This window comes from Thalassophryne amazonica, chromosome 15 (genome assembly GCF_902500255.1).
Source record: "Thalassophryne amazonica chromosome 15, fThaAma1.1, whole genome shotgun sequence".
In the NCBI taxonomy this organism is placed as follows: Eukaryota; Metazoa; Chordata; class Actinopteri; order Batrachoidiformes; family Batrachoididae; genus Thalassophryne; species Thalassophryne amazonica.
In genome coordinates this window covers 8,844,126-8,857,738 of record NC_047117.1, presented here as the reverse complement: position 1 = coordinate 8,857,738, position 13,613 = coordinate 8,844,126, and positions in this window count along the sequence as shown.

The window sequence follows — 13,613 nt, the reverse complement described above, 5'->3', positions numbered from 1 at the left end:
CTATAATTAAATTTCTGATTTTCAAACACTGAAAGGCTTACTGCTGCAGCACCACTCTCACTTAGAAGGGTCTGTCTGGCTCATATTTCTTATTTCTGCTTTATTATCACCTGTCCCACCATTTGACTGTGCACACTCCAGTGAATGCACTTCAAACATGCATGCCTTTGTGCCTATGATAGCCATGGAGGGTTTCGGTCTTTGTTGCGATAATGTCTGAAAAATACCTGATGGACTTTTCATAACTTCACTGTGGCAACATTAACATTTATCAGCTTGGACACAAGGATCGAACTCTGAGCAGCTGCTGGGACACACAGGAGCTTCTGCCTTCTTATAAACAGGGCTGTTTGTCTTTTAGATCATCTTCTGTTCTATTTTTGGATTATGCATTGAAAGGATGTGGGTTCAGAATAAAACTTTAATGAGGATCCTTCCAACAAGTTTGGCCGACACTTGAAGTCAAAGTGCCAGGAGGTCTGCACTCCACTGTGGGGCTTCCGGGGGGTGGGGTGGGGTGCACTTTGTCCTAGTCAAATGTTACTTGAAGTTTTTTTCCCCAAGACGGAAATTGCTTGCAACAACAAGGGCAGATAGGTGCATGTTTAAAATATTCTGTAGATACACAGAGCTACAGTTGATCTTATGAGAAAAAGAAGATGTAAAACCTATAAGCCCTGAGGCCCAGTGGTGCCAGTGCTTATCGCGAGATACTGCAACATGAAGTGGATGATAGTAGATAGCTTCCGTTGGATGGCACACCAGTCCAATGCAGGTTATTTCCCCAGCCAAGGCCAGGACCCACTTACAGCTTGGTGGACTGGGACAACGCAGATGAATCGTCTTCTCCGATGACACAGAAAGGTAGCATGACTGGGAATCAAACCCAAATCTACATATTGGTAGTTAGTTCAAGTCCTACCCCATTGAGTTACTTCCTCTATATGTGAAGACATTCGGCATGAAAATAAGCCAGATTTTTCCTTCCCCTGTGTTCATATAATGGAGTAATTAACTTGGTATTTAACGGTCTGAAGTTAAATTTAGGAGATTTTAGCAGTATGATTGTAAAAACAGGAAAACAAGTGGAAAATCTGAGAATCGCTGCTGTAATATCATCATAATTCAACTGCAAAAATTGTTGATTTGAAACTGTGTAGTGTTTGGCTTGTGAACTCTTAATGTATTTATTTATACAGGCGTTTAAGTGTCAAAATCACAAAGTGCTCAACATAACATCAGGACATTAAAAAGAGTCTGACATGCTTAAAGAATGGTTCAAATTTAAATCTCACATACAAATTGTGCAGGTTAGCAAATATAATTATAACAAGAGCAATCCGAGATTTCTGACATCCGCCAAGGGTTGACGAGGACTCAGAATAACAGGTATATGATCCGCATCGTGACACGGACTTTACCTGGATGCGGATTCTACAACACAACGCAGTAATTACATACTGCTCCAGAATGGTCCAACTGATCAAGGTGTTCTAATCTGATATTTAATTCACAAGCTGAAACAAAATAGTGTCTTCCTGATCTTGGTTTTACATCGTGATGTCATATCCGTGAAGTAGTTTTGGCGTAATCCTTAAAGTCTACAAAGTGAAATCCTGATCCGGATAAAGATCACCTCCAAATTTAATGGAGTCTTCTAAGACCTCACACCAATGTGTTTTGAAAATTTGGTGAAAATCTGTTAAGTAGTTTGTAATTTATCTCAGTTTCCCTTAGTTCCCATGTTTATCCCTGAGATGGTTATCAAAGCATCCGGGGACACAACAAGTGATCCCTGGCATTCTGAGCCTTTTTTTGTTTGCATGTCTGTGCATCTGCAGCAGTTACACATTTCCCACAATCCCCTGCATGACTAAAATCCAATATGGCGGGTAGGCAATCTCCCTATTGTGGGTGGTGTTCAGACAGAGGTGTAGACTGTCATCTACTTCATGCAATGGAATTGGGGGATAGGCACCGGCACTGATGGTCCTCAAGGCTTGTATGGGACCATTGGTTAATCTAGATCAGAGAATTGCAATGCCCCAACCCTGCCCCCAGGTGCACTGGCCAAAGGTGTGATAAAATATAAAGAAGGTCTTGAACAAATTGATGACAACTGCTTCATTCAGAATTAGTGACTGAGGTGCATCTTGTTAGACTGAGTTTAAAATAAAAAAAAACAAAAAACAAAGACTAGGGTCAGTATTTGACTTCCTACATTGACTTGGACTGCAGGAGAAGGGCTGAAGATTTTAAAAATTTTTCTGGTAAGACATAACCCCCTCAAAACCCTGACCCCCCCATCTAAATCTAGATCCACCCCTGTAGGCTGACCTCCTCTCTCATATTGTCATTTTGTGCATTAAAAAAAACAAGTTGTGATTTTTGAACCAAGACAGCTCAAGGTGTCATAACGTTATGGTTCTGTGCGATGTGTGTCTAATGAGTAAAACCTCGTTCACCTCTAATTAACATTTAAAACACTGAGTGAATTACAATTACAGTGAAAACACACGCTTCTGAAAAACCCGCGGAATAATGAATGCAAATAAAAAACATCTCCAAAAGAAGAGATGTTGCTGCAGATGGAGTGGGAGTAAGAAAGAGAGATGGTGAAAGAGATGGACAGAGAGAGAGAGAGAGAGAGAGAACAACCTGCCATGTTGGCTGCCCTCCCTCCTCCTCTTCCTCTGGGGTCTAGAGGACATGTTTAACATTCTGCTCTACTCCTTCTCCTCCTCCTCCTCCTCTCAACCAGCCTCAAGTCACTGCTGCACTTCAGATGCTGATGGCCAAAGACGAGGGAGAAACAGAGAAGTTCTCTGAATCATGGACAGGATGCTGCTGGTCCTGCATTGCTGTCGCAGCGTCTTGCACACTCCGTCTGCACCGGCGATGTGCAGGTGACACCAGCAGTGTTTTCTGCAGTTTTTGCCTTGATGATATTTTTTAGGTTGATGCTCCCAGAGGAGCTCCAACCTTTTAGTCCTGTACATGATGGTAAAGCTCTAAACCTGTCAGCCTGCACATTTTCCTCCTGTAGGCTACAAATATACTCCCCTTCTTTGTCAGTTGTGTCTGCACTTTTCTCTCTGGTCCTTCTGGGCTGCAACCCAACACAGATGTTGTGTACTGAAGCGACCTTCCAATTGGTCTTCTTCAAACATTTGTCACTCAAACATTGGTGTCCTCCTAAATGATATAAAATAGTACAAGAGAAATAGCTCAAAAATAGCCAAATAATGGAAGCATACATTTTCAAGGGCAGGTCCAAAAATCCATTCTAAAAGTCCACAAAAACCCCCCTTGTAGATTTTCAAAATCCAAGATGGTGTCCAAAATGGCTGCCATTTCAAGTATTTTACACATCTTTGCTTCCTCAAAGGCCAGAATCGTGATTTAAATGTGTAAATATATATTTTAGAAGCAACAGTGGAAGTGAAGTGCACAACTAGTGGTGCAGTCTTAGAAGATGCACTGAATTTTACTAACTTCAAGCTGAAGAGTGGAAGTAAGAAGAGTGAAAGACACATAGTGTATGGAGTGTGTCAAGGAAATGCATCCTCAGTAGCCATGTTTCTGAAATACCAATAGGCAAGTTCATCAATAAAAAAAAAAAAAAAAAAATCCAATTGTGGCCATTTGGACTCAAATCTGGATATCACCTAAAAAGTTTCTGACTTTTCCAAAAGTTGAAACCTCAAATGAGTGCAGAGAGTTTTTCATGCCTTAAAACAGGCACAAAGATGCTTAAATGAACCATATCACCTTTCTAGAGACAAAATATAATGCGACAGACACTTTAGAGTCCAACGTGGCCATAATCTTAGTTTCCAACATTTCCGATACTCAAACCTTTTAGATAATCACTGTAAAGTTTCTCATGCCCTAATACACACATTTTGACATTTAAATTATTATTTTTTAATCTGTGGTGGCCTGTGAACATTTTAATCTCTGGAAAATACTATCAATCAATCAATCAATCAATACTTTTCTTCATGCCTTTAAATTCACATATCCAGTAGCTCAAACACATCTATAAAATTATCATAAATAATTAATTAATTAAAATGTGCAATTAAATCAGTTGTTTCAATCTTTTTTTTTTTTTTTTTAAAAGTTGGGGATGGGGGAGATACTAATCCAGAGTTCCTTAACTGAGAGAGTAACAACATGAGGAGTCGAAAAAAAAAAAAGGTCACGTGACTCGTGGTACAATCTTGGGGCCAAAATAGCTTTCACTGTTAATCTGTTTACATGTAAATCTGACTATTTTATTTATTTATTTGAGGGGAGGTGATGGTCTAGTGGTTAAGCCGTTGGGCTTGAGAGCAGAGGATCCTCGGTTCAAATACCAGCCTGACCAGAAAATCACTAAGGGCCCTTGGGCAAGGTCCTTAATCCCCGAGTTGCTCCTGGTGTGTAGTGAGCACCTTGTATAGCAGCAGCCTGACATCAGGGTGAATGTGAGGCATTATTTGTAATGCGCTTTGAGCATCTGATGCAGATGGAAAAGCACAATATAAATGCAGTCCTTTTACCATTTATTTGCTGAAAATGCTGGGTTGCTGTGCATTTGGATGCACAAATAGACACAACAAGGGCTTCAAGATGTACAGATTCCCTTCAGACACAAACAGAAGAAAAATGTGGGAAAATAAAGTCAGCCATGTGGGATGGAAGCCGACATCATCATCAAAGGTTTGAGAGGTACATTTATTTTTCAGTCCCATGTACAGTAAAACTCAACTAAACTGTCATTGTATAAACCTGATATTCACAGTCACCGGACAAAAAAGTCCCAAAGTTTTTGTATTGTTTCCCATGTAATAAACAATGTATATAACAGATTTTTTATAATGGATTTTCCGCTCACATCCGATAAAATGTCCCGTGTGATCGCAAAAGCAGTCTGGACGTGCACAGTAACAGAGGTACAAATTCAAGTTCAGCACTGGCACTCGCCGATTTGAGGAAAGTGGGACCGGAGTCATTTCTGTGATTAAAAGCCCAGCTGTTTATTTTTTTCACACCATGGTCAGACTCGAACCCACAACCTGATGTGCACCTGTTAACTCAGACAGAAAAGGCTGTGATTTGACACTTTTCTGTTTCACGCCTTTGTCTCCCATCATGTTTTAATAGTTTTTGCAGAGTGCACGCTGATTACATTTCAGGATCACATACAGAAAAATCCACAACTCTACAACACAGAGTCGGTAAAAGAGGAAATTGTACAGCTTACCTTTGATTTGAAGGTGATGATTGTAGAAAGAAAAGCTTGTTGAGGGTCAAATTAATCCATAATGAAGCATAATCCAGCGATGGATTATGCAGAGAATGGGGAAGCCTGCAAAAGCTTCCCTGTTCTCACTCCTCCATTCCTTCCTAAGATAATTTTTAAAAGTTTCCTCGTAAACCGGCGAAGCTGTCCTCCGGTGATCCCAGCAGGTTTGACGGCTCACCTCTCGCTCACCTGTTAGCCCGAGGCCCAAGCCGCCGTGTGCTGCTCGCCTCACTCTTGAGCTTTCAGTCTGCAATATTGACTCCATGTTACCTGCTGCAACCTGGCCTACTTTGAAATTGCCTCCTCGGCACCAGTGCCACCAGCAAAGTCACAGCCGGGCAGAACGAAGGGGAGAAGAGAGCATTTTGTGCTGTGTTTACACCGCAGCAACTTTCTGCAGAAGAAACACGATTTGTTACCGACATCATTGTTTACATTCGCATGTTTATTTTGTTTTATCAGTCACTAAACAGTAGAGAATTATTTCCGAATAAACGAGATATGACCTGTTAAAAGATGCCAACAAGGTCCTAAATATGAGGCTCCTTGATCCTCACCTGGACGTATCCAGGTGACAAAATTTCCCATTTGAATTTGCAATAATTTTTATGATGTTAATCAGAAATTCTGTAGACTGACTCACTCCATTAATCTTAAGCAAGCCCTGTTAATCACAGGAAACGTCACAATTATCTTTATTAGTTTATATTTAAATCATTCATTTTGAGAGGACAGGAAGCCTCTGGGTCACATTTAAATGGGTCAAGAGCTCCAAAGTAGAGCTGGACATGTTTTGCAGTCTTCAAATGCAATGTGCTTTATGTCAGCTCTGTTGCTGTTTAATATTTTTTAATCCATAGCAGCTGGCCCAGTCCCAATGAACTTTCAGTGTTAACAACTTTGATAATAACATAAAAGAAAGAAAAACATAAGAGGTCGTTTAGAAGCAAAAATACACATTACAGCTTTGATAATCTAACAAAAATGACTGTTAGACTTCACACTGAGTCCCTGTTTAATATTGTCACTTTAAACAGTCTGTTCTTTAAAAGGTTATTTGCCCAATTAAGCAATAATGGTTTCATTTTTAATTTGTGATATTCAAGCATAACCCAGTATAAAAGAGTTTGTGCAGGCAGTTTTATAAATCTGTTACAAGTAAGTGGAGAGATTAAGTATATAACTTTTATTTTTGATATATTTCAGCATTTTGTTCACAGCTATTAGGAAGATTTATTTTTGATATTTCTATTAATTTAGCAGGAAATATTACATGGACCCTGATGAGAATATTCAATCTGCAGGATGTACTGCAAATCCACTGGAAGAATGATTGTTTTTATATAGTAGAATCTTAATTCATTCACTGCATAGTTAGTGAACAGTTCAACAGAGGGCTGTTGGCTGAGTGACCTTCTTATTATAGATGGATTCCATGGTTTTCACATGGACAGAGCATTTTTTGGATGGAGCCCACATAGTGTGACTTGTAGGACTGATACAGTATGGGAGCATGCACTGGTGCTGCTGTGCATTGCCCGTCCAGGACACCATGGAGCCACCTTGGGTCCTGGATGGTAAGTCACCACCCAGGCAGTCAACTGGTCCATCCCCACTTCTCGAAGGTCACCAGTTATCTGCCACACCAAGGTGAAGTGTGAGTGTGTTCTTGATCTTCTCCAGGCACTGAGCTCCTGAACATTGATGCTGTGCATGCTGAATCATGCACAGAGAAATGTGCCACATGGCTGAAATGTCAAACCTGATGCTCCCTCAAAATGCAGGTGATACTCCTCATCTCAGTCTACCGAAGTAACTGTTCATTGTTCATTTGATGCAAAATCATTCCAGCAGTACCCAAGGATAACTCCAGAGAGTACCAAAGACATCCAGTTATCACCTTACATCCCGAGTTAGCGTGCACGTCTCACAACCATGGAGTAAGAGAGGAAGCACCGAGACCCTAAAGACTTGGACCTTTGTTCAATCTTCAGTCATTGTTCATAGATATCGGCTGTCCATTGACCTCATGACTCCATAGCAGAGTTGGGTAAGAACACTTTGAAATGTAATCTGATTATAAAATACAGTGCAATTGGAAAACTTTTGAATGACTTAAAAAAATGACTGAACATGATGCACTTCATATTAAAATGGACATAAATATTCTTGTTTAATCTGATAAATTCTAAATTAAATTATAAATCAAAACAAAGTAAGCCTTGAGAAATGACTGGATGATGTTTTGAGATGCTTTGCTTTAATTTTTCTGTGAAGGCTCTCAGTTGTCCACGTGGTTTCCATAGTAGAGAAGCTTGAATCTTCTTCTTCTGTCTTGAAGACAGAAGAGAGCCAAGACAGAAGTCAGACTACCAGAGCAAAATTTTAGATGAGGAAGCTTCTGCGATTTGCAGCGAAACGTCCTCACGTCAAGCAACCCGTCCAGTCGAAGATTTAAGCTTCTCTACTATTTGCTTTAATTTGTAATTTATAGTTTATCAGATGAAAAAAATACTTGTGGTTGTGCCCACTTTTGCATAAAGTGCACCATTTGAGTAACTGATTCTGAAGTGTTTCAAATGTATTCAGATTACAGAGAAAGGTGGCAGGAGTGATTTGTGACCGAAGAATATCAGCAAGAGTGAAGGGGAAAGTTTACAAAACAGTAGTGAGACCAGCTATGTTGTATGGTTTAGAGACAGTGGCACTAACAAAAAGACAGGAGGCAGAGCTGGAGGTGGCAGAGCTGAAGATGTTGAGATTCTCTTTGGGAGTGATAAGAATGGACAAGATTAGGAATGAACATATCAGAGGGACAGCTCAGGTGGGACGGTTTGGAGACAAAGTCAGAGAGGCAAGATTGAAATGGTTTGGACATGTGCAGAGAAGGGACCCAGGGTATATAGGGAGAAGGATGCTGAGGATGGATCCACCAGGCAGGAGGAGAAGAGGGAGACCAAAGAGGAGGTTCATGGATGTGCTGAGAGAGGACATGCAGGTGGTTGGTGTGACCGAGGAAGATACAGAGGACAGGGTGAGATGGAAACGATTGATCTGCTGTGGCGACCCCTAACAGGAACAGCCGAAAGACAAAGAAGAATTCTGGAATTAACAGGGAGCCAATGAAGAGAAGCCAATATGGGTGAAATATGCTCTCTCCTTCTAGTTCTAGTGTATTGTGTGGGACAGTTAGCAGGTCTGAAGGCTCCTTATGGGCAACACAGGTGGCACGGCTGGCAAAGGAGATAAGTTAACAAGGTGACCAACTAGTGATGAGTGGATGAATGAGTCGGTCCTTTAAACTGCACTTGAGTAGTTGATTGATTGCAGGTGTGAGTGGAAAACAGGTGAGCTATGCCGAGGTTGAGTCTCACAAGATGAACAGAAAAAAGGTAAAATCCTCACAGCTGCAATCAAAGGATCCATTGATTCCACAAAGATCACAGCAGTGCCCGCGAAGTCAAGGTCAGTAAACCTTTTCTAAGCCACAAAGACACCTGAGCCGCTTCATTCCACAGCCCGACCCAACACCAGTCCCCACAGCGTGTGACTTAAATAATAATAAATCAGTGCCAGCTGATTGAGTTGATAAAGATGTGAGATTTGGTGAAATAAAACAATGATTTGGCAAATAAAAGTAATGCACTTATGTCCTGCTGCAGCCAAATGCAGAAAAAAGCCGCTTTAAATCGTGTGTGTGATCAGCAGATTTTCGCGTGGAGTCTGATGAAGTGAAAAATGGAGCAATGGGCTAATTGCTGTGCGCTTTCAGTCCTCTGAGGTATTACAGAGGTGAACAATAGAAGTCCCACTGTGCTCCCCCCCCCCAAAAAAAGAGTGCGCCTTAGTGGGGCAAAGTAGAGCAGAGAGAGAGAGGGGAGAGTTCCTTTCATTTTTCCTTTCACCCTCAGCTCCTTGTCTTCCTCCTTCCTGATTTTGCAGTTGGAAATCTTCTGAACCGCTGCCGTGGTTTGTGTTGAATGCTCACGGGCACAAGTGCAACAACCCACATGGGACTGAACCTGATCAACAACTTGTGCTCAAGTCATAAAGCTGCAGTTACCACATGCTCATATCGCGAGCAACGAACACAACTTCAACCTAAAAACACACAAAAACATCTTCTATCAGGGTAATATATAACTCACCAGCCACTTTATTAGGTACACTGTCCTAGAACTGGGTTGGAGCCCCTTTTGCCTGCAGAACTGGCTTAATGTTTTATGGCATAGATAAGGTGTTGGAATATGTTGATCCATATTGATGTGATGACACCACGCAGTCACCCATTCAACCAGCCTGCCCATTTTCCCTTGACCTCTGACATCAACAAGGCGTTTTCATCCACACAACATCCACTCACTGGATATCTTCTCTTTTTCGGGCCATTCTCTGTAAACCCTTTGGTTGTGTGTGCAAATCCCAGTAGATCAGCAGTATCTGAAATACTCAGACCAGCCCGTCTGGTACCAACAACCATGACACGTTCAAAGTCACTTAAATCCCCTTTTGTTCCCATTATAATATATATTTGAACTTCAGAAAGTCGTCTTCACCACGTCTAGATGCCTAAATGCATTGAGTTGATGCCATGTGATTGTCTGATTAGCTATTTGTGTTAACAGGCAATTGAACAGGAGTACCTAATAACGTGGTTGGTGAGTGTACAATGCAGTAGAGCTTTGAAATCTGAGTCTTCACAGTACCGAGGTTCTGTCAGGAAGACTCAGACTTCATTTAGTCAGTAGAGCATACTAATTATTATAGCACTCTTTAATAGAAGACAGATAACCAATACGAAAGGTATACATTCTTTAAAACAATTCCATCCCAACTCAACCTGTCTGTCCCTGTCTGATGCCTGGGGGTACGCGCCAGTCTTGCCTTCTTCCGACAGCAGGATCTGAATTCCTTATACCCCAGGTCTGCTGTGATGGGGACCTCTGTTCAAGACTCCTCTAACATTCAGCATATTATCTTTATGGGCTAAAAGCCTTAACTTTATCTCACCCTCTGAGTCTTTCTGGTAGAACTGTGCTGTGTGCTGCTTTGCACCTCGTGTACGATAGTGCCCACAGCTTTTATTATCATTATTATTACTATTTTAAGGCAAAAAGAATATATATTTTTTTTTTAATGGTGCACAACAAAAATTGCTTGTTCAGTAATTAAAGTTACAAATCAGCTACATCAGAAAACAAAACGGTCTTTGGTGTGATGGAAAAGAAACTGAAAGTTGAAAGAACATTCAGAGGCGTGGTTCCTTTCAGTGAGGACTGCTGATCGACATGAAACCTCGGATGTAAAATTATTCTTTAGGAAATGTTTTGCTGATGCAGGAGCATTTTAGAAATGTCCTTGGGTCAAGGTCCACCTTGGTCAACCGTTACCTCCCATTTACTGCTTCCCTCCTGGTCTCTCTCTCTCTCCCTCTAGAAGCTAAAGGTCCGGTGCAGGCTGATTAGAATGCAGAGGACGAAGGCTCTGCTGCAAATTGAAAACATATTGATCCTCCTCCTGCTCAGAGGGAGAGGGGACGAGAGACAGAGGGAGAGGAGGGGAAGGGACAGAGAGAGTGAAGAAGAGAATGGAGGAAGAGAGGAGGAGCAACAGAAGGAGGGTAAAACCTGGTGATAAAGTGGGTAGGACAAGACTGTCCAGCATCAGCACCAACTTCTGTCCTCAATGCATTCTTTCTTCTATAGCCACCTTGATGACGGGGTCAAGGCGTGCAAATGTGCACGCCTGTTATGTACGTGAGAAGACCCTGACATGTCAAGGTGCAGCAGGAGAAGGCCACGGGACGCCGACGCAAGAGGACAGCACATTACACGTACAGATGTGCTGACTTCACAGTTTCCATGGGAACGAGGCTCCCCTCTGCATATCCCTCCTCCTTGCATCTCCCCTCATTGCTCTTGCAAAATCTTGACAAGCTCTGCTAATACGTCTCGCTGCATCTTTATGTGAGTCTGTGCATCCCTGGTTCCAGCTCAGTCTCTGAGCATGTGCATGAGCAGGGACATTAGTATGTGTGACACGCCTGTCTCCTCCTTTAAACAGAGATGAGGCCGAAGACAAGCAAGCGTGAGGGAGGTGGTGGATGCTGTCAATCAAAGTGGTTCTCCATCTGTACGGTCAACTGTGCAATAAAATGCACATGCATGTGCACACTCGTATCAAGCAAGTACGCATGTGTGTGCAGAGTTGGTTGCATTGCTGCTACGCTGTTGATCAAACTCGTAATTCATCATATTCTTCAAATCTGCCATCATGTGGCTGTCTGCTGCTACTGCATAATATTAAAAATTGCTGGCGTCATTTCTGATCAGGTTCTCAGCGCTCACCTGACCTTCAGTATTTCCCGTCTTTACGCTGTCTACAGACTCTTCACCAATATGCTGTGAGGCCATTCCATGAGGTCATCTGCCCTGTCAATCATAGTCCTGGCCACACCTACAAATTCCACCTACCTGAGTCACATCCAATCAGTCACAGTTCCTTGTGTTTTCACTCATGATCAAAGAAAGAAGAAAGAAGAACACAAACAATACAATGGAGGAGAAGAAGATGACAAAGTAGAAGAGGAAGACAACCTGGAACATGAATGGAAAGAACACCAACAAGAACAGCAAGTTGAAGAACACAAGAAGAAGAATGGTAACAAGAAGAACAGCAAGATGAAAAACACACAGCAACAAGAACACAAAGAAGACGATGGGGAAGAAGAAGACGAAGTAGAAGAGGTAAGCAATGTGAAAGATGAATGGAAAGAAGAACACCAACAAGAACAGCAAGATGAAGAACACAGCAAGAACAACAGCTATAAGAAGAACAGCAAAATGAAGATCACAGAAAGAACACAAGAGGAACAGCAACAAGAAGAACAGCAAGCTGAAGAACACGCAGCAACAAGAAGAACACAAAGAAGACAACGGCGAAGAAGAAGACAAAGTAAAAGAGGAAAACAATGCCAACAGGAACAGCAAGATGAAAAACACAGCAAGAACTACAGCAATAAGAACAGCAAGATGAAGTTCACATGAATAACAAGATGTAGAACACAAGAACAGCAAGATGAACACAAGAAAAACACAAGACGAACAGCAACAAGAAGAACCAGCAAGAAGAACAGCACTATGAAAAACACAAGAGGAACAGCAACAAGAAGAACAGCAAGATGAAGAACACAAGAACAGAAACAAGAACAGCAAGATGAACACAAGAAAAACACAAGAGGAACAGCAACAAGAACAGCAAGATGAAGAGCACAACAAGGGGAACAGCAACAAGAAGAACAGCAAGGTGAAGAACACAAGAACAGCAACAAGAACAGCATGCTGAAGAGCACAACAAGGGGAACAGCAACAAGAAGAACAGCAAGGTGAAGAACACAAGACCAGCAACAAGAACAGCAAGATGAACACAATAAAAACATGAGGAACAGCAACAAGAAGAACAGCAGGATGAAGAGCACAACAAGGGGAACAGCAACAAGAAGAACAGCAAGGTGAAGAACACAAGAACAGCAACAAGCAAGATGAAAAACATCAAGACAAAAGAAGAGAGGTGATGGTCTAGTGTTTAAGCGTTGGGCTTCAGACCAGAGTATCTTCAGTTCAAATCCCAGCCTGACCGCAAAATCAGTAAGAGCCCTTGGGCAAGGTCCTTAATTCCCAAGTTGCTCCCGGTGTGTAGTGAGCACCTTCCATGGTAGCACCCTGACATCGGTGTGTGTCTGTATGAATGGGTGAAGGTGAGGCATAATTGTAAAGCACTTTGAGCATCTGATGCAGATGGAAAAGTGCTATAAAAATGCAGTCCATTTACCATTTAAGAAGAGCACCAAGAAGCGAACGGCAAGAAAAATGACTTCCTCCTGGTTTTAGCTCCTGTGGTGTGTGAACTAAATAAAGGGGCTCTGTGTGTGTGTGTGTGTGAGAGAGAGCGACACCAAATTATCACCAAACTAAGATATTTTAGGATATAAGTTCATCTCATGAACCTCTGATGTGACTTCAGAGGTTACCTCTCGCAGTACTCCAGGGTACCATTTGGGTGGGAGCTGCCACCTCGTCTGTTGTATGTTTTTTTTTCCAGTAACACTCAGCTAAACCTTCATGTTGGTGTCGGTGCAGATCTTTGCACGTCGCCTGTTGGTCACCTGACTTTACGTAACTGACATAACTGATCAGTTGTTGTAAATGATTGCTCCAGAGGCTATTTGTCTTTATGGCTTTTACTCCCTGTCACTCCACATCTCAACAGCACAACCACACGCTCTCCCTTTCCGTGTCCTCCCATTACCGTATATGACACA